The following is a 26,547-nucleotide window of genomic DNA, read 5'->3' on the forward strand; positions in this document are numbered from 1 at the left end:
TGGAAAAAACTGCTTTTAATTGAATCCATATTAAAAGGAAACCTCATTCCAATCTAAATAAATCAGAACAATATTAAAAAGGTTGATTATAGTACAGACACGTTTTCCTCTTTCAGTGAAGTGATTCGGACAAGTCAACACGATGCTAGAAAAGTCTTCAATGAGGACGCATCAGAGACTTTAATCTCAACACACACACCCCAACTGAACAACCAGTCGATTCCGCACAAAAAGCTTACACACACGATAGGAGTATCGACATAAAAAATTAACATATAGACTTGTGAAAATTTCATTTAAAAATACACAAATGACTACAGAGACGGAGTTTAAAAGAGGCAGGGGTTATTGAAAGAACAGAAGGCAACAGTTTGAACTGAAACAAGGTATTAATCCATAAACAGTATGATGAGGGGGGGAGAGAGACGTTCAGTGCGCTTTACGTTTCCTCTTTTTTGTTTTCTTGTCTTTCTTCTTTCCAGCACACTTTACACAGAACCAGGACTGGTCTTCTGGTGGGGCAGCTACGATACCCACACAGGGCCTAAAAGACGGGGGGGGGGTGAGAGGGGAGGGGGTGAGACAGGATGAGATGAGAGAGGGGAGGGGGTGAGATAGAGGGCGAAAGAGGGGAGGGGGTGAGAAAGAGAGAGAGTGCATTTGTTATAGGTTCATTTTTCTCAAATGTTTCCATTCAGGGTGTGGTACATAGACTATGTCCTGGGTTACTGCTGCTGGTTCCTGAGATCTCAGGTAAAATGTTTACAAACAGAAAAAAAATGCAGTAATTGCTTTAGCTTGAAGAAACTAAGAGGTGGGACTCGCTGATGATTTAGTCTAGCCCTCAGTTTAAAGCAGCACGGCGCTCACCTCAATAAAACAGGCTTCATTCTAAACTCAGGACTGTCTAAACTGTATCCAGCTTTGAAGCACATTCCCCCGATGTGTTTCACTAGCAGATCATTCAGCTTTGATCAGGCCAGAGATGGCTGGGTTCCTCTCTGAGCGTTTGTGATCTCCAAACAGCGGAACACATCTAAAGGGACAATTCCATACGTCTGTGTGCCCCTGCCAGGGGGGGGGGGGGGGGGAGTCACGTGTTGCCTCCTACACTGTGCCGTCTGATGTATATGCACGCCTGCTTTCTGGCACGGCCACTCGTGCGTATAGCACATGAACACTCACGCAGAAAGATTGTTTCAACAGAGCAATGAGAACTGCATGCTGGGAAGGGTCTCTGGTGAATGCAGAATGGATCTAAAAATGAGAACTCCGCTAAGAGAAACTACGCTACTGCTCCACGCGACGGAGACGCTCACCAGTGGTACCAGTCGTCACACTCGTCACAGCCGATCATGGGACTGCCGTCATCGGGTTTGTTGCAGCCGGGACAGATCCAGATCTGGTTTCCCCATTCGTCACGAATCTGCCAGGCACACGTGCACACACACCTCTTAGAATGACCATCACCTATTTGACCGTTAAAAGTGAGTGAAGGTAAACAACCCGGTCACGCCTGTGAGAACCTGTGCGATACTACATCATACGATGTATCGGGCGAGCCGTAAACCACCCAATACTACATCATACGATGTATCGGGCGAGCCGTAAACCACCCAATACTACATCATACGATGTATCGGGCGAGCCGTAAACCGCCCGATACTACATCATACGATGTATCGGGCGAGCCGTAAACCGCCCGTCGTGTAGCCAGGAATGTGAGGGGGTGACTATGATGATGATGATGATGATGGCAGCTCACCACGTAGGCGCTGACCGTCTCCGTGACAACGCTGCAGCCTCGCGCCTTAGCCTGGCTGGGCGGGGCTGGGAGCACAGGGGGCGGGGGGAGAGGCGGGAGCAAGGGCGGGGCCCGTGGCGGGGGCGCAACCGGAGCCGGCGGAGGGGGAGGGGGGCGCTGGGGGGGGAACGCATCCGGGCCCCTGGGCCGGACCGGGCCACTGGCGTCCGGGGAGGGGGCGGAGTGGGTTCCAGATCAGATGATACCTTACTGATAACACTGTGAGGAGAAACACAAGAGACGTTACTTTAAAACAACTCACGTTACACTTCAAGATGGCACCTATATTGATAATTATACAGGGCGGCGAGATTCAGTCATGTCTGGAGCAGCGTTTACTCTGACTTCAGTGGTGGAAGCTCATTCCTGAGTGTAACATTCTGAATGACCCCCTACTGTTGCTGGGTAACAGTGTGATTGACAAGGCCAGAGAGAGTGGGCAACCCCAGTCACTGTGGTTTTGACCCCGAGAGGGGCGTGTCAAGTGGCCAGCTCCGATTACAGTCATTATTTATGTCTTGTCTGAATGGCACCTCAAACGTACAGGCACAAGAGCATGTGCACATAAACAGGTGAGTACACACACACACACACACACACACACACACACACACACACACACACACACACACACACACACACACGGTTTTTCTTGCATACACTTCCATGACAGCACTACCTTAGATGGTGCGAGGTATGAGCTTTTCAGGAAATGACCCTATGACTCCCTTAGGTCAAAGTTCATAGACATCTGTATTTCCATGTATATCAATGGAGCCACTGTTGGGTTTTAGAATGTGCATCATATAAACACAATCACACATACAGACGGAGCCCTTCCCACAACCTCCTGGGCTGTATTCTCTAGTAAAGTCAGTCCATGTCATACAGCGCGCACACACACACACGCACACACACACACACACACCCCCACACAGAGAGAGAAAGGCCGGCTAATTATGTTCTGAGAGTTAAGCACAGGTGCGAGAAAGGAACACAATAGAACAAGACGACATCAGAGACATAATAAATGCTCACACACTCGCAGCATAAAGCCTTTCCTGTCATCACACACACCGACACACACACAAATGTTTCCGTGTTTCTGATGGTGGCGGAAGAGTAAGGATAAGGGAGGAACACCATAGTCTAAACACACCAATCCAAATACATCAATGCATTTGCTCACGTGTGGACATACACACGCACGCACATACACACGTGTGCACACAGTCTTACCTGTAGCCTGCTTATGTGTATGTTAGAGAGTGGGGGGTTAAGTGGTGTGAACACTGAGACTATTGATAGGAGTGTGCAGCAGGAGGTGTGTGTGTGTGTGTGTGTGTTGTCTCGCACTAAAACCTCATGGGCCGTCTGGGACTAGTCACATGACCCTTAGGGTGAAAGACACACCTGCATGCAGACACACAGTCTCTGACCACACAGAGAGCTGCCCGATACTCTCCTGTGTGTGTGTGTGTGTGTGTGTGTGTGTGTGTGTGTGTGTATGTCTGCTTCTTACATCTTGTCCTGACCAGCTCCAACTCTCAGTGTTAGTCTGGGTATAACAGGAGACTGGGGAACCACTGGAACCTCCACCTGAGAGAGAGACAAAGAGGAATGAGAACAAGAACAGTCTTACCTAATAACACACACACACGCTCTCTCTCTCACACACACACACACACACACACACACACACACACACACTCTCTCTCACACACACACACACACACACACACACACACACACACACACACACACACACTCTCTCTCACACACACACACACACACACACACACACACACACACACACACTCTCTCTCTCACACACACACACACACACACACACACACACACACACACACACACTCTCTCTCTCACACACACACACACACACACTCCTGTAATGGTACCAGTAGCCCAGGCCAACGTGTTGGGGGAGGAGACTGGAGCAGACAGAATAGGCATGGAGGGAGAGATAATCGAAGGGATAGATGGATAGCAGCAGAGAGATGAGAGAGATGGATGAATACAGAGAAAGAAAGGGACAAAGAGGAGAAGAGAGAGAGAGGGTGTGAGCCTGCGAGAGGAGTGCGGTGGGATGGGGTATGTTGGAGAGAGAGAGAGAGAGAGAGAGAGAGAGCGCCGAGGCTTTAGCGCAGGGCTCCATTCGTTTGTGGCTGTAGTCCGGCCCACAGCGGCCCACAGCGGCCCGAACACCAGCCACACTAATTGTTAAACACACACGCTGCGTTTCTCGCGTTACCACTTCTGTTTTTATTGGTGTTCAGTGCGTTGATTACAAAAGCATTGTGTTTATGGAAGCTCTTCGTTGGGCTGCCCCTTTCTCTGAATCCTGAACCCCCCCCCCCAAACACACATACTCCGCTCTGTCTCTTTGGCATGCTCTCTCGCTCTCTCTCTCCTTTTTTCTCTGAAAAGAAGAGAAAGTGAGTATCAGCAGAATTGGGAGGGGGGGGGGATGTCTGGCAGGTTGCATCATTCCAAGAGAACGGGAGTGTTAGAGGGTGCGTTAACCGGAGCATTAACACACACACACACACGAGAGCTTGGTCCCAGCGTCTTCCTCTCTGGGATCATGGTGGCTCCTCACAAGTGGCTGTTGAACGCCAACCATCGTGTATCCCTTTAAGTGCAATAGGCGTCAGAAGAAAAGGACTCCCAGTGCCTCTCCACACACACACACACACACACACACACACACACACACACACACAGCGCGCTAGGGCTCTACCAGAGAGGTCGCAACTCGAAACCGCCATCAATGATTCATCTGCCGTTTGTACTTCATTTGATTAGCTCACTTCTTACGTTCGCAGGGCCCGGGCCCGGCCCGCTCCCGCTCCCTTTAGCGATGGCACCCGCGCACGGGCCGTTTTCGCTCCAATGGCCAACTTTCGTCCGGAGCGCCAGTGAACCACCGCAGAAAGCGGATTACGGCGGCCCGCGCTGTCTGTCACTTGAAAGGCATTTACGCCTCTTTGGGGAAGTCCTTAGGGAGCGGGTTTCCTCCGCACGCGCACGCCCCCACTTAAACACACACGCACGCCTCTTACCCTCCCAAAGGAAGGAGGTTGAGGCCCTGTACCTGCATGATAAGACCTGTGGGTGGGTGTGTGTGTGTGTGTGTAAGCTCGCACATTCAGGGTCACCTACAATGGCAAGTTCAGATAGTGCTATCTGCTTATGTTAATTAGGCTTTAAGTGGTACGCAATGTCTTTCACCCCCGTAACGTGCCCGGCCTTACTTACCCAGCTCGGTATCGTGATGAGCCGCACTCGCTCTTTATTTAAACACACCCACACCTACAGTACGTTAAAAGGTTCGGTTGTGCCCAAATTGATTAATCAGGTCTTAAACGGATGTTAAGCACTGTATCCAGTATGACCCTGAGTGGGGCAACACTACAGACGCTCTTACTAAAGGACTGATAACCAGGGGTAAGGGGTCCATCAAACTCTTAAACACTTTTACAAGAGAATAATGAGGTATAACACAGACGTGCCACAATTTGGCATAAGGAGACTTCCTTTGTGCTATTTAGTAGCCAAGAAAGAACATGTTTTATCAGAGAGGAAGATTAGAGAGGTTGAAGAGGATGGTGTGGTGTGGCAGGGAGGGGTCCAAAACACCCCCCCCACCCCCCGGGAGAGCTCTATAGAAACCGCTGAAGGTGACCAAGACGTCCCTCCGTGCATTTAGCCTTCTTACCCGCAGGGCGCCTCCGTAAAGTTTACCGCTTTCAGAGACGAACTAACTTCCCAACAGCGTACAGGGTGGGGATGACGTGAATAAAAAGCCCGCACCAGAGATGAGGCGGTCCGGCGGACCCGTAGAGCGAGTAGCCGACGAATGGACGCCGAAGGGGGTCAAACCGCGAGTGCTCGCGAATGTTCACGAGTGTCAGTTTATGTGAGAGCTTTGGGAAAAGCATGTAACCATGAGGAAATTCATAAAATTACTTATTCAAAACCGATCGGACACCATAAAGCCGATCTCACTAGTAATCGCAAATGGATCATTCTTGTCTTAACAAATTTCCACCAACAAAAGAAAGTTTTCTTTGCTCACAAACAGCGCAAATACAAATGACCGATTTGAACACTTGAATTTGCCTCTTTTTGGTACTGAGTAATCCTCCCAGAATGCATCTATGGTATGGTCCATTTGGGAAGTATGAGGAGGGGGGGGGGGGGTCCACGTGTCGGACAGCCCAGTAGCACTGCTGCCACTCTGGCCCTCGGAAACTCCTGACTGCGGCTTAAAGTTAATGATCTAGATAACGGAACAGACGGAGCAATTCTGCACGATGCTTCTGAGGGACATTCATCTCCCCTCTCTTCCTGGCCTTCTCAAACGCCCTCGCTCTTTCTCCCCATTTGGTCTACTCTGTGAAATACTTGGTGTCGATCCGGCATCCTTTTTCTTTCTTTCTTTCTCTCTCTCTCCCTCTCTCTTTCCCTCTCCCAGGAAGCGGGTGTTGTCTGTGGAGGCACCGGGGAAGGCGGGTGTCCGGAAGCACCCGTAGACGGCGGGAGGTGGAGGTCCCGAGATAGCGTACTCCTGTGTGGCCCCCGCGGCGGAGCCATTGTGGCGGGATTTGTCCAGTTTTTATGTAAACGCAATACTCTTTTCACCTGAACTAATACAACCAGTGGCGTAAGCCCCTTACTGCTACGGACGGCATTTTTCTGCTAATCTCTGCGGATTTAAGTCCTTTCCACACATACCTCGGGGCAGCTACTGATAAACCGGCCCCGACTCCAACACCACCACGAGCTGCCTTTCTCTTCCCTGGCACTCTCCTTTTCTCTCACTTCTTCTCTTTTTTTTTCTCTCAGCACGCCAGCAAAGCAGCCTTGCAAAAAATTAAAGTGATCAAGAGATTTAGGCAGAGAGAGCAAGAGAGTGAGAACGGGACGGAGGGCTAGAGAGAGAAATCGCTCTCTGTATCCCATCTAGCAGTGGCAGACTGAGAAGAGAGAGAGAGAAAAGAAGGTCAGAGAGCCACAAATTCTTCAGGGAGAGAGAGAGACAGAAAGAAATGGAATTCTACACTTAGCTGTGTAAATCAATCCTGAAGGATCTTGTGTGATGTACATGCATTATCGCTGTGCTGGATTGGGAAGAGACGTTGGACGCTGGGTTTGCTGAAGAGGAATTAACACTCTCTCTATCGTTGACTTGCACAAAGACACACGCACGCATACCCAAAAAACGCACGCATACCCAAAAATGGTCTGTGGAATGGGTAAACAGAGGCTCTGAGGTGTGAGTGTTATCCCTTGTTTGATTTGCACATAGATTGACAGCTTTGTGTATGCACTGACGTGTGTGTGTGTGTGTGTGTGTGTGATTCTCCACTGAAGGGAAGCTGCAGGACTTCAGGGACAAAGTGAGCTGAAAAGATCGAAAATGTAAATGTCATTCGGTAATCTACCTATGATCTTCAAGAGTACCAAGTACACCCCCCCCCACCACACACACACACACACACACACACACACACACACACCACCCCCGAGACAGAGCCAGGTTCAGACTGCGATTGATCACTACAATCGCACCTGTACACAGCGGCTGTGTGCACAGTGAATGTGAAGGTTTGCTTTCTCCAAGCTGTGGTGGTGAAGGCCTCACACTGAAGCCCTCAGCCACTCTGGGCCCTCTCTCTCCTCCTCTCTCTCTCTACCTCCCCACACTCACTCTCTCCTCCTCTCTCTCTCTCTCTCCTCCTCTCTCTCTCTCTCTACCTCCACACTCACTCTCTCCTCCTCTCTCTCTCCTCCTCTCTCTCGCTCTCCTCCTCTCTCTCGCTCTACCTCCACACTCACTCTCTCTCTCCTCTCTCGCTCTACCTCCACACTCACTCTCTCCTCCTCTCTCTCTCTACCTCCACACTCACTCCTCTCCTCCTCTCTCGCTCTACCTCCACACTCACTCTCTCCTCCTCTCTCTCTCTACCTCCACACTCACTCTCTCCTCCTCTCTCGCTCTACCTCCACACTCACTCTCTCCTCCTCTCCCTCTCTACCTCCACACACTCTCTCTACCTCCACACACTCTCTCTACCTCCACACACTCTCTCTACCTCCACACTCACTCTCTCCTCCTCTCTCGCTCTACCTCCACACTCACTCTCTCCTCCTCTCTCGCTCTACCTCCACACTCACTCTCTCCTCCTCTCTCTCTCTACCTCCACACTCACTCTCTCCTCCTCTCTCTCTCTCTCCTCCTCTCTCGCTCTACCTCCACACTCACTCTCTCCTCCTCTCTCTCTCTACCTCCACACTCACTCTCTCCTCCTCTCTCTCTCTCTCCTCCTCTCTCTCTCTACCTCCACACTCACTCTCTCCTCCTCTCCCTCTCTACCTCCACACTCTCTCTCTCCTCCTCTCCCTCTCTACCTCCACACTCACTCTCTCCTCCTCTCTCGCTCTACCTCCACACTCACTCTCTCCTCCTCTCTCTCTCTACCTCCACACTCTCTCCTCCTCTCTCTCTCTCTCCTCCTCTCTCGCTCTACCTCCACACTCACTCTCTCCTCCTCTCTCTCTCTACCTCCACACTCACTCTCTCCTCCTCTCTCTCTCTCTCCTCCTCTCTCTCTCTACCTCCACACTCACTCTCTCCTCCTCTCCCTCTCTACCTCCACACTCTCTCTCTCCTCCTCTCCCTCTCTACCTCCACACTCACTCTCTCCTCCTCTCTCGCTCTACCTCCACACTCACTCTCTCCTCCTCTCCCTCTCTACCTCCACACTCTCTCTCTCTACCTCCACTCCTCTCAGTCTTACCATCACAGCTGCTTTCTCCACCTTGGGCTTCTCCTTCTCTTTTGCCTTTTCTTTCTTCTCCCTCTCCTTCTCCTTCTTCTTCTCCTCCTTCTCCCTCTCCTTCTCCCTCTCTCGCTCCCTCTCTCGCTCCTTCTTCTTCTTCTTCTCCTTCTTCTCCTTCTTCTTGTCCTTGGTCTTGGCCTCCTTGGCGTGGAGGGGCTTGTCGGGCAGGATGGGCTGCAGGGCCGGCAGCATGGGGGGGAGGCGCAGGCAGGAGGAGGGGCTAAAGAGCGGGAGGGCGGCGGCCTCCTTGGCCACGAGGCTCAGCCTCCTCTCCTCCTTGGCGCGCTCCTTGCCCTTGTCCCTCTTCTCCTTCTCCTTCCTGCTCTTCTCTTTGTCCTTCTTCTTCTCCTTGTGTTTGTCCTTCTCCCGCTTGCCGCCCGGCCCGTCCCTGCGCTCCTCGGCGCCGGTCAGCGCCGCCAGGTCGGGCCACAGCAGCTTGGGCTCGGCGGGCTGGCCGCGCTCCTTCTCCCGTCTCCTCTCCTTGTTCTTCTCCTTGTTCTTGACCTTCTCCTTGTTCTTCTCCTTCAGCCGCTCGCGTTCCTTCTTCTTCAGCTTGGTCTTCAGGTCCTTCTTCAGCTTCTTCTTGACCAGGGCTGCGGCCCGCGATGGTGGAGGCGGGGTCTTTGCGCTCCGGCGGGGGCTTGAGGGGGGGGCGGCGGCGTGGGCGGGGAGTCCGACAGGGAGTAGTAGTAGGCGGGGCCCTGGGGCGACTGGCAGGGCGGGGGCGGGGGCGGGGCCTGGTTGGCCTTGCGGATGACCTCGTCTATGGAGTCGTCCATGGTCCAGCGGTTGGGGACGGCGAGGGGCGGGGCCGGGGGAGGCGGGGTCTTGCAGACGAGGGCCGGCGTGAATTTGGCGTGAGCGGGCGTGTGCTTGGGCCCGCTGGGCCCGTGCGTTTGTTTGGGACGGCGCCTTCGGCGGGCTGGGGGGGCCCTCGCTGTCGGAGTCCGAGTCGTAAGCGAAGGGGTCGGCGGTGCCCCCCCCGTCTGCACACGCGCGTGCGATCACCGCGGCGATGGAGTCCTCGATAGCCTCGCCGCCCGGGTCGTGACCTTTGAACTGACCGTCCTGAGGAGCCTCCTCCGTGTGAGGCGCCGCCCAGCCCCGCCCACCGGGCGGAAGAGGGGCGGGGCCTGGCCGCGGGCTGCGCGGGCTCCTGGGTCTCCCGGGCGACCGCTTCCCTGCCTTCTGGCCACCCTTGGGTGGGGTGATCAAAAGAGGGCGGGCTGAAATGCCAGAGGAGGCGGAGCCACCGCCTCTTTTGGGAGATTTGTTCTTTTGCCGGGCAGGGGAAAGGGAGGGGATTTTGGGCTTGTGGGCGGGCGTGGGCGGGGGTCGGGGCGGGCCGGGGCGGTTCGAGGGGCAGCGGGGGGGAGGGAGAGCGGGGCACGTGCTGGGGGTTGAGTGAGCTGAGAGGCTCGCGTGGCTCCGTGCTCCACTCAGGGCTGGCGCCAGGCTTGGTGAGGAGGCGGGGCCTCTTGGCTGCAGGTAGAAGGCCCTCGGGTCGGGGGCTGTCCGCAGGCCGCGGGCCCAGCCAGTTCTCGTCATTCTCTTCGTCCTCGCCGTCCTCTTCCTCGCCCAGGGACACCTGCATGGCCTCGGCTGACGTACCCATGTCTGCAGGGACCTGCTCCTCCTCTTCCTCATCTGTAAGAGACAGAGTAAGAGGAAAGAGTCACTTTTAATCCCACCACACACGCACGCACACACCACACACACTTTCATACATAATATACAAGCAAACACACACACACACACACACCAGTACATATAACATAAAGCATACATATGACATAAAAAGCTAAATAGACCCATGGAACAGGTTCCACAGGTAGGTTCACTGAATACAGCCAGTTTCTGTCCGGCATATGCAGCATGTGTTTCTCTGAACATATTTTATCCTGGTCCACTGTGTTGTGGAAAAGGTGATTTATTTGCCCCAAGCTGATCCAGGACTAAAGCGAGAGTGATTAAAAGCTCCCAGAGGGTAAAGTGGTCAACTCAAATCAATGCATCTAATGATTTAGCTGATGAATCATTACACTCTGTACTGTATGTTGGTGGCGGGAGAGAGAAAAAGAGAAGAAGAGAGAGAGAGAGAGAGAGAGAGAGAGAGAGAGAGAGAGAGAGAGAGAGAGGGATATGGGGAAGAGAAGAGCAATATTAAGTAGGAGAGAGCATCTATGGGAGGAAGAGGGGACAGATATCAGAGCAACAGATCAAAATCACTCACACCTGATTACACAGCTCAACAACATCGAGAACAAGGCACACCCCCCCCCACAAACACACCGAATATATTGCAATATATTGCACGCCTAATCTTGAGAGACATCAAACTTTTTCCAATATTTTCCTCACTCCAACACAACGTGCACAAGCGCGGGTCCACGCCCACCCCCACACCTCCGCCCACCCCCACCTCTCGCCCCCACCCCCACACCTCCTGCAGGCTGACGTGCGAGGACACTGGTTAAGCGCTGGTGTGACGGGCCCCTGGCCCCTCAGAACCACAGTGGAGGACAGGCAGTGCAGGCATTCTCCTCTGACACCCTCTATTATAAATAGTGTAATCTATATGGTAATACCGTTGTATTCTATAGGCGCCCAATAGGGATAAGATAACATTGTGACTCTGGGCCTTTTTCTCCTGTGCCGACCGCTATGGTAATAGTTATCAAAGGTTATTTGGGAATGACACGCCGGCCGCTCTCTGATTGGTCGAGGCCGGTTATTTATGATATGAATTATGATAAAGATGATGTCTCTGCTCGTCCCGCACTCTCGCGAGGAGCCCTCGCCCGCACAATAAATTGCTATCGTTAATCACCGCGGGCTTTGTGCCGCTGTGATTACCCGTCCACCGCCGCTTCGTAATAAGAATTTTTATTTAAAGGAAGAATATGGATTTGTCATCCCTTCCTCTGCGCAAATGAAACTGACAATATTTCACGACACTGACATTTAATTTGTTTAAAAAAAAAAAAAAAGAGGTAAGAAAGAGTGAGAGAAGAGCGTGAGAGGGAGAGAAGTGTGTGAGATATTTGCATTTTATAGCTCTATCCTCCTTCTCCTGCTTCTCTTGAGTATCTCTCTCATAAAAATAATGTGGCAGACCCTAATGACTCATAACAGAGCAGCTCTAACGGGGGGCGCTAACGCTAACGGGGGGGGGGGGGGGGGGGGGGGGGGGGGGGGCTGAGAAAGAACTGCGACTTTCTGAGAAAGAAGAGAGAACAGAATATGGGGTACAGCAGAAGACCAGACGAGAAAGATGAATGAAATGCATTCTGATGTGAAAGAGAATAGAGCTGAGGGATGTCTGAGGAAGCATGTGAAGGTGTGTGTGTGACAGAGAGAACTTTCAGACTGTGCTTTCATTCATGTGGCCCGCTGTAATCAGACAGCATAAGACACTGAGCCGCCTCCATTTACAACAAACTCGTCTTTCATCCCAATATCAAAAATCAGCTCACCTTTTTAAATTTTGGCACTGCATACACACACACATACACAGAGAGAGAGAGAGAGAGTTGTAATTGATTGTGTCATTTACAAACGGGAGAAAGAGTACAGACAGGCCGTGATAAGAAGAGAAAGCCACTGAGCCAAAAATGGCACGTAGAAATGAAAACAAGCTTAGACGCACGTTGGGAAGTAATTAAAATGGAAAGATAAGAAAGAGAGAGACTGAGGCGAGGAGGGAGAGCAGGGGAGAGAGAGAGAGAGAGAGAACGAGTGAACTGGAAAACTGTCATTTTAGCCAAATCCAATGCTGCACAAAATTGACTGGCTCTCTGGTCTTCTTTGGTACACTACCCAGCCGTCTCTCACACACACACACACACAGATACTCACACACAGTAAGGTACGGAGGCTGAGCAGATATTTAGGCCCTTTATTTGGGACCAATTTCCACAGCCTCCATTAAACCACTCTGTGCCTGCTCCATCTCCGCTGTGTTACACGGGAAAGGCTCGGAATTAAGGCTCCTTGCAATTAAAGGCAGCTCGCTTACCGGGGATCCAATCGGTGAGACGGAGAGGTGCAGATCTAACCCAGGACAGACAGGCTCCTTTTAACGAGCTCCACAGAGCTCCTGCACGTTTGTGCATGGGAGTTGACAATGTACCATGAGGACAAACATGTTGTACTGCTATTCTGTCACTATGCACGGTGGTTATGCACCTTGAAATGCATTTCCCTGCTCTTAACGCCACGTGCCTCGTTGCCTGCTTTAATTTGACTAGATATTTATGCGTGATGGATCATGAGAACGCCATGACTCAATCACGGGATTGTGGGATAGCTGAGCTTGGTCAGAATACAGCGCACAGGGACAACATGCACTTGTAAGAGAGCTTTCTGCTATATCTCAGTGTTGTCAATGTTACAAAGTGTAATGCTGAAATTGAGAAAAATGTGTAAGCGATATACTGGGCGGTGTTGTATAGTGTGTGTGTACGTGTGCACCTACACTTAACCATGTAGGAGTGTGTGTAATAATATAACATGGATTACCCAAGATATAACATGGATTTTTTTTACTTCTTTAAAAAAGCTGTTAGCTCTGCAGGCTGGATGATGTGGTTAGCTCATCCCCAACATCCACACCAGCCTCAAATTAACAGCAGCACAGCGCCCTAATCTTGCCATTACCCTACAGGACGAAGTCGCACTGCACAGCCAGGGAGTGTCATTTTAAGTGGTATTCAGCTAGAGTGGTTCAACTCAATACATCCAAGAAGAACCAGATGCAAACACACTGATCAGAGACCTGGGGAGAAATAACCCGCCCGACGCTCCATCAGCAGTCCGAGCGAGCGGTGTGTGTCCTGCGGTGAGCCAGACGGTGTCACACGCACGCGTGACGCTAGATTCAGCAACCGATAAATATGAATGTTCACTTTTATTGGCAGGAATGCAGCTATTTATGTGAGCAAATAGACCCAAGTAGCTGCAGGTAAAACAAGAAAACACGCGTTAACGTCACACAGCAGTGTGGTGGCGATGATATGATTAGAAATATTTCAGTGTGCATATTTTAGCTATACAGCCCTTATGTCCCTCTGTTGTAACAGGTACATCAACACGCTCACTGAATCAAGAAATACAAATAACTCCAAAAAAAAAAAATTGTACGTAAACACCAATTAAGCAACCAATTAATCATCTGTTTAAATAAGACACTTTAATTTTTAAAAAAGGAAGTTTATTCCACTTATTTCTCCTGCTTCCTTTAAAATATTTTCTTCCAAACTCGATGCCACGTGTGTAGAAGCAAACGCACATGTCCGATTGGAAGACTTTAATGAAACTTTAATGATAACGAAAACGAAACCGAACATAAACGTGCGCCAACGTGAACAACGCAAAGCCAACGTAATGTTGGGAGAGCCACAACACGACGGCGGCCATGGCAACAACCCCTGGCTCATAAAGAGCGGAATAACCCCCAGCTGGGGGTGCAAATGAGGCAGCGCACACCACCCGAGTGGGGGCGCGGACACGAATCAAAACAAAGACGGTGTGCGGGTGAAATGCAAACATAAACAAACGCCACACACAAAGCCACGGTACGACGGAGGCTACAAGCGGGAGGCAGTTGTCACACTCAACAAAATCATCCCTTGAAATAAAATAAATAATTCTATATTTGCGGGGATAAAACAATCTCCTTCTTCAGACGCCATGCTAACTACTTGGCTAATCCTGCGGTCACCTCCAAACTGACACGAATCTGAGGGTAATGGATATCTGGGGGTTATGACTGGCCAAATGGTGTGAATACTCCATTTGATATGTTCAGTAAGAAAATGACTTACACATGGCATGTGAATTTGTTATTATTCAGGGTTTCTTTTGAGATTTGTTCATTGTGCGTGTTGATATCATGATGACGATGCAAAGACACAAACACACTCCCGTACATGTGTTCCAGAACTTCCAGAAGCTTCCACCTGTAACTTATTCAAGGACAAGCTTTAAATAATTGTCCTGCAACATGAGAGTACTTGATGAATCAGTTTAGATAAGAGTTGTTGACGTCCCGCAAACAAGGCCTACCAAAGCCTGGAGAGTCTGTAATCACCTACAGCAACAGGCCAACGTGTGTGTGTGTGTGTGTGTGTACACGCATGTGCCCCTATATGAAAAGACACAAGAAAATAAGACAGGAAAGGGGGTTGGACAGACTTTGGCAATCTCTGTGGGTTCTAATGATGCGTGTGCATTCAAACAGGAACCTGCCCTACACACGAATCACGAGCTTCGGGAGGACAGTGATTCCTATTCCACTGATAAAAAAAATAAAAGCAGCATTCTATATAAAATTAGCCAAAAATTGACACTCATTTTCATATAAACACACACACCCTACTTTACTAATGACTGCTGGGCCGATGGCTAACAAACACAGCTATAAAAAGAAATCTCTCTAAATCATACACACACACACACACAAACACAGGCCATCAATGAAGGATGAGGACAGGAAAAATGTTTACATATCTCCAAGTGTTGCTAATTCAGGGAATTTATGCTAAAATCAGCAGGAAAACAAACAAAGAAATGTGCAAAATGTTGACGGCAAAGGAAAAAGTTACCTTCTAAAGTTTAGCGATAAACACACACGTCTTTGTGGCCTAATCTTTTGCTTTGGGCAAAAGACACACTTGCACAAACACAAAAAAGTATTTCAAGTAGGCAAAAGGCAATTAAATGGGATCCAATAAAGAGTGCGCGCGCGGGCGCGCACACACACACACACACACACACACACACACACACACACATTTAAACACATAGGTAAAAACTAAAATTGAATTCCAATTTTAGCCTTTAATGGCAACAGTGTAAATATGTGATGGTAAAAAAAATGCAATTGCAACTGACTGGCATAGGTCCTCACTTTAAATAGCTCTATATTAATTTTAAGTAGCTTCTCATTCGTTTGAGCCCCTCAGTTACAAAGACGATGGCTTCCCTTCCTTTTTTACGTGGTGCTCTAGAAGCATGTGTGGGGTGGGGATGGCCATTAAACATCATTGCTCATCAGAGTGAAATTCCCCATATTAACACACTCACCCCTGGAACGGGAGGGGCAGTTTGGGAGGGGCAGTTTGGGAGGGGCAGTTTGGGAGGGGCAGTTTGGGAGGGGCAGTTTAAGAGGGGCAGTTTGGGAGGGGCAGTTTGGGAGGGGCAGTTTGGGAGGGGCAGTCTGCATCTACCACAGGGCAATCGTGTGAACCCACAGACTATCCTGATAATGAAGAGATCTGGCTGCCTGGCTACGAAAAAGGGAAAATAAGGAAGTCAAAACCGACAACCTCTCCCAGAACCGCACAGTCCCTCTTCTTTCCCGTCCTTCTGTGCTGTCTATGACTGGGACTCTTTCTTCCTTCTTTCTTTCTTGAAGCGCTGGTGGAGACAGACTGGCTGGAGCAGCCCCGTGTTCTCCCAGCCATATGCAGATCTATGCTAAAGTAATGCTACCCTTCTCAGACTCCCTCACTTTTCTTTCTCATCTGCTTCTCTCTCTCCCTCCCTCCCCCCCCTCCCTCTGTACAGGGGCCCTGATCGCTTTTTGCGATTAGAAAACCGCAGAACTCTGCCTCCCCCAAAACAAAGTGTTTTTAAGGCTTCTGTTTTTCCGAAGCCTGGCGCCACCGAGAGAACAGTAAACAATAAACATGGACGGATGGAGGACGGACACACACACGAGGGCACGTACACACGCCCCACGCCGTGAACTCTCTCTCACACACACACACACACACACCGGCGTACAGGTTCAATGCGCGTGTGTACATTGTGTCTAATGACTAAGTTCAGCTGTATTGAGAAGCAGAGCATGGAGGCGTCATGTCAGTGTGTGTGTGACGCTTCCTGTCTGGCTGTCATCACCCACACACATGCTGAAAGCTCCACCGTACGGCTGGACCATGTCGTGTCTCTCTCTCCCTCTCTCTCTCTCTCTCACACACACACACACACACACACACACACACACACACACACACACACACAAGTGCACACACACTTCTGCTGTCACCTATACACACCTGCTGCCCTACACACACACACACACACACACACACATTCAACAAAGCACAGACCGATCAAACCCACTAGCCAAAACAACTCGCTCGTCAAAAGACGGCATTAACTGATCAGGCGTGATCCACAACACCCAGACGGGCCTGTTCGGGTAACGGCAGCCGGGAGACGTCGATGTTTTGGCCCCGTTAAATAAACAGGGTCAAAATGGACCGGGTGCTATCTACCCATCGGGAGTTGAGCTCACACTGGCCTTGAGCAGCTCAGAAAAGACCCGAGTCCAGCGCTTAAAAGAGTGCACTCACGGCAAATTGACTTTTACTTCAAAGTGCTCCACAATTATGTCTTTGGGCAATTAGAGGGGCTGAAGAAAGGGCCCCACTTGAGTCTTGCCAGTGAACCGGCGGAGGAATGCCCCTGGAGCGGCCCGGGCAGGGGTGGGAGTGGAGACGGCAGCGCCCTGGGAGTGAGCAGGGCAGACGCCATGGCAGGAACACACACACACACACACACACACACAAATACACGCACAAGCATACACGCATAAGAGGTCGAATTGAGGGCCAAGCTTCTCCATACAACTGCTCCACCACACACACACACACACACACACACACACACACACACACACACACACACACACACACTTACTTGGTGTGCAACATACATAGCCCCGGTGAACATGTCTCCACAATTGCATAAACAATACAGAAAACCATTAAGTGGTCCAGTCGAGGGTACGAAATAAAAACAGACGCAAAATCGCCATCTTGTTTCGTTTGAATTGTTTCCAGATTCAATACATTTTAAAAAGTTCCAGGGAGGGGGGGGATGGCCCGGCGGTGGCCGATGTCTCTCACGTTCACGAGAGCACTTTCAAATCCAGAGTCTTGTTTTATGTAAAGGGATCATCTGCTGGGTTTTAATGGTAGTAATGCGCTGCTATCGGAGGCAATTAGACTGCATGCGATCCCTATCGCTCTGTGTGTTCCCAGCGCATCTAAAGAAAATGTTTGTGTTTGAAAGAGTCCATCGCGTAAACAGATAAGGAAGCCTGTGGCGTGGTGGAGGGCCGCGCTAACTTTGCTGTGTGCGGGCATCAGGAATGCTAGCCTGCTGCTCCAGCTGATGAGGGCTGGCTACTGCTAGCGCTGCCGATCACACACACACACACACACACACACACACACACACACACACACACACACCTAAGCCCATGATTGAAGGAATGGGCTGTCCTTAGGATAATCTAATCACATTTAGGATTGAAGGTGTTTTAGTTTGAATCAAACGCTAACCTTGGGCGACATGGGCAGCGGGTATTAAGTCTGAATTCAAAAAATTTTCTATAGCTACAAAATCCACCACAGATTCTCCTCAGAATGCGGGACTCAAATGAGCAGCACATAGTCTAAAGGTTTACAGGCCAGCTCTGTTAAAATATGCTGCATTGCTGTTGGAAATTCACCAGGGTCTGAAATCACCAATTGAGTCTAAACTGGACCTGTTCTGAAGTATTATTGTGTCTTCCTACCAGTAATCCTGCTCCTCACATATGAGCTTTAGAATGTATTTTTACAAAGCATCATAGGACAAAGCTCACTGTAAAACAGCCAGTAAACGTTTTGAAAACACTTTTACAGTTAACTTTTTTGGAAAATATATTACACTGCTATGGCAACACTGAATCTGTTAACAAGCATATAAAGTTGAATTTAAAGTTTAATTTAACATCTAATATTAAAGTGTAAAATTTATTCGCACTGAAATACAATTTTATGTATAGTGAATTTTTTAAGCCCATGTGTATTAAGCCTACCAAGGCATAAAAATAAGAAAAGAAAAAACTCTCAAGAAGAGACCTCCAGTGACTTAATCTACGGTTGATCAAAAATGTGTAAAAATATGTGCCTTATCATTCTGGTTATCCAGACACACCGCATTTCGCACATAGAGACCTCTGACGCACAATCACGCACAAATACACACAGACAAAACACCGACGCGTACATTGCAGCTCGGAGGCAGACAAACTGGGCCCTGAAAACATGTAGCTGTCTCTGTCTGGGGTTTTGTTTTTTCGCCCCATCCTTTAGCTCCATTGTCAAGTCCATGTCTGGAGCATCTGAAAGAGGTGAAGGGTGCTGTCTGGCGTACCTGCACACTGACCCTGAGCTGTGGATGAAGGCGGGACAGCTTCTCCTTCTCCAGGAGAGATTGTGTTAGACGCCACACCGGCTGACACGCTGCTACTCACAGTGAATCAGCTTCCGCGCGTTTCTTAGTCTATTTGTTTTTACATGTTAAGCTCTAAATATTTTATATCTTCTTTTGAAATGTTTTTGGAAAAATAGATTTAAATCAAATGTATGTGTCGAATATATAAAAAAATACATAGAATGTATCCCTTGAAATATATTCCTCCTGCGCCGTCTCGTTTACCAGAGATGGACTAACTGGTCAAACTCAATCAAACTTTGCAAAATTTCTCTCAAGATTTATAACAACAAAAAAAATCTTAACTAGTGCAAATCATATTTTCTATCAGTGCACAGCCGTCAAAGGCCATTCACATGAAGTCTTTCGTCATGCGGTGGGCGGCTGGCGTCTCGTTACGCAAAAGGGGTTACCCGAAACGAGCTGCAGACACGTGAAAGGTAACGAACCTGCATCACCTCTGCAGGACCTTCTGAACTGCGCCGTCAGACCGCACCAACATTCATCGCACTGCAAGGTCATGAGAAACGAGGTTACCTCAGGGTGCACCTGCACGGCCACGGCGCATTTCTACGGATGCATATCCAACCATGAATACACTCAAGGCACATTCACACTCGACTCAAAGTAACCTGCTTATAGTAGTCATGAAGTAGATGTTGCATCGTGGTTATATGCCTTAATGGTTTATAATTAATTGAGACATTGCCAAGTGCATGTTAATACAGTTTTTGTATTAATTATATGTACTGATTAATAGATAGATATAAATATACGTTTGTGTGTAAAATAATGTGTATTGATTTCTCTTGGAGAGGAGGACAGGGCCGTGTTATATGCTCCCTGACGTGTGCTGCTAAGAGAAAGAAAGAGAAGAGAGCTTTCGGTTGGCCAGGTCGCGACCTCTTTGTGAGGTCAGAGGGTCAGGTCAATCGGAGGAGAACGTTATCCAAAGTGCTTCATTTATTTATTTAATCTTTCATCTGACTCCGTTCCTCCACCATGAGCTGGGATTATCCGTAAAGAAAGAAGAGAAGGGGGGAGAGAGAGAGAGAGAAAGAGAGAGAGAGAGAAAAAAGAGGAAAATGCTGCTTCAAATTAGCCAGGATAAATAATTCAAATTTCAACTCTGTAAATATCGTACGTTGCTGTTTTTTGGGGAGGAGTAAAATAAACGTTTCAAAAACATTCTGGCAAAGAAGAAAATAAAGAGTGTGGAGTCACATGACACTTGGCCGGGCCACTTCCTCCGGGGCCGTCAGCTGTCCTCCCCGTCTCTCTCCATCTCAGACTCCCCTTACATTCTCCCACGCTGGAGTCGGAGCGGGAGCCCTTCTCCGAGAACTGGACCTTCGCCGATAACCCTGCACCGATGGTGCTCCCGCAGGCCTTAGTGCCGCCAGCAAACTCAAACGCACACACAAAAAAATAAAGAAAATTTGTTCCACTCGTTTAGGCTAGTGCGGACTGTCTCCCCGAGACGAGAAGGGCCGGAACAGAACCTGGAGCGTGGAGGAGGCGGGAGCTTGGGGGCGAGACAGACGTGGAGGGGTGAGGACAGGCCGACGCCTGTCTTTCTGCTTGATGGGGAGCGTGAATGGAGAAGCAGGTCGCTCCGGTCCGTTCTACCTGAGCTGGGCGCATGTGAACTGCTCACCTCAGTGAGAACAACGGGGCAGAGAGGAAAGAGGGAGACAGAGAGGCATCAGAGAGAGAGGGAGAGAGAGAGAGAGAGAGAGAGAGAGAGAGAGAGAGAGACAGACAGACAGACAGACAGACAGACAGACAGACAGACAGTTGGGGGGGGGGGGGGGGGGGTTAACTCCCAGTGGAGGGAACCCGCATGAGGGCTGCGATGCAAAACTCTATAACATTCCTCCGTTTCGTCGATGGCCACTGCAACACAACAATACGCCTCATTTACAGCAAGTGAACACACAACCCTTTGAGCGTGTGCGTGTGTGTGTGTGAGACTGTGCGAGACAGAGAGGCTAGGTTTATGTGTAATACCATGCGTGTGTGTGAGACTGTGTGTACGAGACAGAGAGGCTGGGGTTATGTGTAATAACATTGTTTGTTCATTAGTAACAGCAAGTGCATGGCATGCAAATGAGCCAGGAATTATGTGTGTTGAGAATGTGCATGTGAGTAAAGGTAAAGGGGTTGGTGTGTGTGTGTGTGTGTGTGTGTGTGACGAGAGCCCAAACAGGCCGGCGCCAGCAGTCTGCCCTTCTCGTAACGGCTGAACGCCGACAGAAGACTGAGAGAGAGAGAGAGAGAGAGAGAGAGAGAGAGAGAGAGAAAGAAAGAAATAGAGAGAGGGAGAAAGAGAGAGAGAAAGAGAGAGCTACAGAAAGCAGTCCAGGATTCCTCTTGCCTCTAAGGGTGAGAAAGGCAGTGGCGGGAGAATGGGGGGAAAAAATAAAAACATGAAACCAGAACAAACCGTTAACGGTGCTGTCCAACTCTGCACGGTGTGACAAACGTACACACACACACACACACACACACACACACACACACACACACACGGGACGCCCCTCTCCCCAATCCTTGCAGGAAAACTGACAGAGAGCTGTGATCGCCAGTGGTAATTTGTGCGATCGTTTTCAACTCTTCCAAGTCTGATGGGGGGGCCACAGAAAAAGTCCACGTCGGCCCCGCCTCTAACTCGGAGCTGAATAAAGGAGGGCGATCTAAAACAGGCCCTCTAATGGGCCACACCAAACGGGACACATATTGGGATTTTCCCGCTCTCATCTTGGCGCATTAAGATAACATTAATTCTTGCAATTTATTTTTATTTTTCCGAAACGGTGGAAACCGCTGGGTCAACACGGCGGAACCCCGAGTCGGCCGGGGAAATAAAGCCGTTCTATCTCCAAACGGAAGGTGAAAAAAATATAATCCAGAGGAGCTCCCCACTTGAGACGTATGCAACTCAATCTAAAAAACACACGCCAATATATTGAAAGTGTGTTTAAGATGAGGGGGTGAGCTGTGGGAGAGAGAAAAAAAAAAAAAAAAAAAAAAAACCCGCCAGCCTGGATGCTTACTTCGACAAAAATGCGCTCGTGCTGGCGTCGGCACAATCGCCAAGCCAAAACATTTTGCGGCGGAATCCGCTCGCCTCCATCCTCCGCTGTTCCGGTTCGCTTCAAGTCCCCCCGAAATCAAGCCTTCCAGAACTTTCTCAGCCACCGCCGCCCCTCCCTGCCGGTGGGGAAGGCGACGTGGGGGTGGGGGGGGGGGGTGGTTTAAGCAACAGGCCAAACTCGTGTGGGCCTGCCGCGTAAATGACGAAATCATCGGGTGGAGTTTGGGTGGTGTCTAAGGACACCCTTCACGCACTTCATTTCAGAGGTTAGGGTACGGAAAACGGAAAACTTCCGTTAACGTACACCCGTACGCGCACGCGGGCAGACGTGTCCCGCGCTCCAGACGGCACGGTCGCCCGTGACGTGCGTTTTCGTCCTCCTCTCCTCAGGCACACGTTCGAGCGCTGCCACAGAAGAACTGGGCTGTTTTGCCTGCATTCATTCCCTTGACAAGCTTCCAGGCCGGCCCACTTAAGGTTATTAAGGTCTATAAATACCGTGGCTTGCAGGCTATAATGTCACTGTTGTTTGCCCTCGTTAAGACACATAATTGCTTCATTTACATTTTGCTTCCTCCCCTTCCCCCCAAAAGGAAACGATTACATGCCCAAAACATACCCAGCCCTACAATTACGCTGTCGTCAGAGCGGACCAATCAGCTCAGCGGTCGCCGTTGCCAAGTGAGACTCCTGAAAGGAAGTGATGGGAATTTAGAAAAGGACACTACATTGATGGTGTATAGAGGGTGAGAGAGAGAGAGAGAGAGAGGACACTACACTGATGGTGTGGTATAGAGGGTGAGAGAGAGAGAGACAGAGAGAAAGACTGTGTGAGTGTGTGAGTGTCCATCCATGTACATATATGGTGATAACCAAGGCAACTTGTTAAATAATGCTCCAAATTACAATATAAAATAAATATTGTGGTCAGAACAGTTAAAATGTATAAAAATTAATTAAGAAATATTTGTGAGATCAACATTCTCAGATCATTTTGAGGTTTGTGTGCGAGAGAGAGAGAGAGAGAGAGAGAGAGAGAGAGAGAGAGAGAGAGAGAGAGAGAGAGAGAGAGAGTGTTAGAAGGTGTGACAAGTGACAAAGTATGGGGTAACCAGACAAGTGGAACTTAACCTTTACACATAAACACAGGTGCACACAGGTCATAACCTTGCCATGACCCTTCCCATATGTTAAATCATACACACACTCACATGCACCAAAGTACTTTGCAAGTGAAAACAGACAGATACTTAGACAAGCCCAATAAACAATAATCATATGAGTGTATGAGTGTGTGTGTATTCTTGTATAGGGTTACTACATCTCCCAGTCCAACATTTAAAAGAATGACGTCTGGTGAAGTCCTAGAGCCTAGACAGGAAATCCTTTAAATTGTGTTATTAGATAAATGTACCAACACAGGTCAACACCCGGCCAGCCACTGTCTGAGACTGCGTACGTGCGTCTGAGGCAGTGAACTCGAGAGTGTGAGATATAGCATTCAAGTGAATAAGGAGGGAAAAAAACCTATTTGAAATGTAGTTTTTTAAAAAAGGTTCAATGATCAGTATGATTACTAATTGCATAGACAATTACAATTCCTTAACAGTAAATAAAAGCAGAGGTTTCTTCTCCCAAACTGGCCTATAACTTCTACATTGGCACCACAAACATCTGCTTTCTCTACAGACAACCATAAAAGACTTTTACACACAGGTACACTAGCAGAGTCCTTCAAAACAGCACCGTATTTTAAGCATGGTGTATAATATGAAACACATTACATGTGTCATGTTTGGTGGTGTCTTTTATTGCATGCATGGAGTCAGAAATGTTCTCCACGAGTTCCGCGAGGGGTCGGCCTGTTTGGAACCAGGGAACGAGCCAAACTCCGTGGCAGTGGGCAGTGGGGTCGTTCGTGCGCTGAGGATGGACTTCTCACAACCAGCATCAAGGGCCATGTGTGAAATACCAGGACGCAAAAGTGTGTGTGTGTGTGTGTGTGTGGAGGGAGGGGTCAGAGAAAGAGAGAGAGAGAGAGAGAGAGAGAGAGAGAGAGAGTGTCAGTGGTGAAACAGAATTAGGAGCTGGGTTACGTGGAGCCAACAGCAGATAAGAAGTGTAAGATGATGAAATATAAAGTAACACATGACCTAGACAACCTCACTGTGATCACTGATAATGATAACTAAGACTCACACGAGTCTATGATTCATGATAACAGCAGCCCAACACACACGCAGGGCTGAACACTATATCAACAGCAGAATTACAGACTGATATAACCTCCGATATACCTGATGCCACGCTGCCTGTGTGGTGGGGGGAGAGAGAGAAAATGATGCAGAAATTAAACTGTAAATAGAAGGGAAAAGAAACAAATCTAACCAATCAAGAATGAGATCAGTACGAGGCAGTGCAGTAGGAGATGCAGATGAGCTATAGATCTGGGCCAGGGGTCAAAGGCCAAGACACATTACTGCTTATTCACCATTCAGCCTATTTTACACAATATAGCAATACGTTTTATTAATGTTTATTATGCACATCCTGGTCATCGGCTTATATCCATCTATAGAGCCGCATTAGTGTTAAAACAATACAGACCTCAAAGTCACATCCTTCTCCACATTACACCACACACACACACACACACACACACACACACACACACACACACACACACACACACACACACACACAAACACAACCATACAGTCCCACTGTGTGCAGAACACAGAGGAGCATCGAAAGGATAGTCACAGAATAAGCACAACCTCCATGGCCAAATTCAACCCATCACACACACACACACACACACACACACACACGTGGTGAAGGAAGGCAACATTAACTGAAAAGTGGTGTTTATTTAGTAAACACTGCCTCTGAACACTACGCGGTTAGGGTTACCAGCAGACCAGGGTTCTTTTTCTGCACGTTGGTTGAAAAGACGACACGTCCATCACCCGCCCTGTCCAGAACCCCTTCAATTAATCCTCCTCTCCTCCTCCTCCTCCTCCTCACCTCCCCCCTCCATCTCTCCTCTGCTCCCCTGACACAGGCCTCTCCCGTCTCTATCAGTGCATTAATCTCAGCTGTGTTTCCTCTGCTCTCCTGGTGCCATGAGGGTAAAACCTCAGGATGGGAAAGAAAAAGAAAATAACTGTGTATTCAGTGGGTAAACCATCAACCCATCTCTCTGTTTCTCTCTTCCTCCCTCCCTGATGGTGCCTTCATCTCTCTGCTTCATCCCTCTCTTTCTCTCTCTCTCTCTTTCCATCCCTTCCATCTGCCCTCACCTTGATGACCTTACAGTTCGTTTCATGTTCATGTATTTCCATAAAAGTATTCCCACTGCCACATGTCCGGGAGACGGAGTGAACTAGAAAACCGGGCCCTTGTGAAGGGGCGTTACGAACACAGGCAGCAGGGCACGTGCAGGCCGAACACTACCCCACCGAGCCGCTACACACACGTGTGTGTGTGTGTGTGTGTGTGTGTGGTTCCGCACAATCCCACACAGAAACAGCTTTTATTTCGCCCACACGGAAAGAGACAGCAGCATATTTCAGTCCAGTATCTGATGTGTGAACCTTCGGTATCCGTCTAGAGTGAGCCAGCAGAAATGCCCGGCTTCATTCCTTATGCAGATAACAGGGGACGTGTGTGTGTGTGTGTGTGTGTGTGTGTGTAGTCATGCGTGTCCTAGTGTCGGCGGGCGGCATGCAGTCGCCGTGGCGTTGCGGAACCGATAGCCGCTATCTCGGCACTGTTCGTTCCTGTGGTGGACGAGGAGGTCTGTCGCTCCGCTCTGTTGCCCCGTCCCTGCTGCCCCGCCACCCGTACTGCCCGTGTGGTGGGGTAATTACGTCCTGCCACACTCCGCCGCCACCCTGACTGGCAGCTGAGGGGGGGGGGGGGGGGCCAATAAGAGGGCCCCAATATGCATATGAGCCATCAAACAAATGACAATTATTTGTGCGATTTGAGAATCCTGGCAAATCTCTGACATTCCAGGTGATTGTTTTGTTGGTGTTTTACAAAATCACTGTATCAGCAGATCCAGATGTAATGAAGATGGTCAAAATAACGCCAGGCTAGTTTCAGACCAAGGGCCCCGCAGGAGGGCTTTAATATACCACTCTGCGTATCCCAAATACAAAGCTATAGTATTTAACCATTAGATCCCTTATTTAAGCTAAATTAGACACTATCTGCAGATCAGCTCATTTAGGTCTGATTGGAAAGCTGGACTTTGCGACGGAATAAACAAACAGAGTGGAATGATGGCCCGTTCAGAAGATAAACCAAACTCCGTCGGACAGAGGCTTTCTTCGCCGAGCTTGCCTCCACTAAAGCCAACATGTGCGCGTCCCCGTGGTTCCCGTGTGCGTTCCCATGGTTCCCGTGTGCGTTCCCATGGTTCCCGTGTGCGTTCCCATGGTTCCCGTGTGCGTTCCCGTGGTTCCCGTGTGCGTTCCCATGGTTCCCGTGTGCGTTCCCAT

At 49.4% G+C, this 26,547-nt stretch overlaps 1 pseudogene across 1 annotated transcript; it reads right to left on the minus strand.

Annotated features, from left to right (window-relative positions):
• LOC143506835 (transcription initiation factor TFIID subunit 3-like) lies at positions 1-26,547 on the minus strand (annotated as a pseudogene). Its single transcript, XR_013128500.1, has 6 exons — positions 26,406-26,547; positions 8,626-10,314; positions 3,327-3,403; positions 1,766-2,023; positions 1,320-1,426; positions 1-544 (listed from the first exon to the last, which is right to left on the minus strand). The product of XR_013128500.1 is annotated as a transcription initiation factor TFIID subunit 3-like (transcript).

The sequence above is a fragment of the Brachyhypopomus gauderio genome, unplaced genomic scaffold (genome assembly GCF_052324685.1).
Source record: "Brachyhypopomus gauderio isolate BG-103 unplaced genomic scaffold, BGAUD_0.2 sc542, whole genome shotgun sequence".
Lineage (NCBI taxonomy): Eukaryota > Metazoa > Chordata > Actinopteri > Gymnotiformes > Hypopomidae > Brachyhypopomus > Brachyhypopomus gauderio.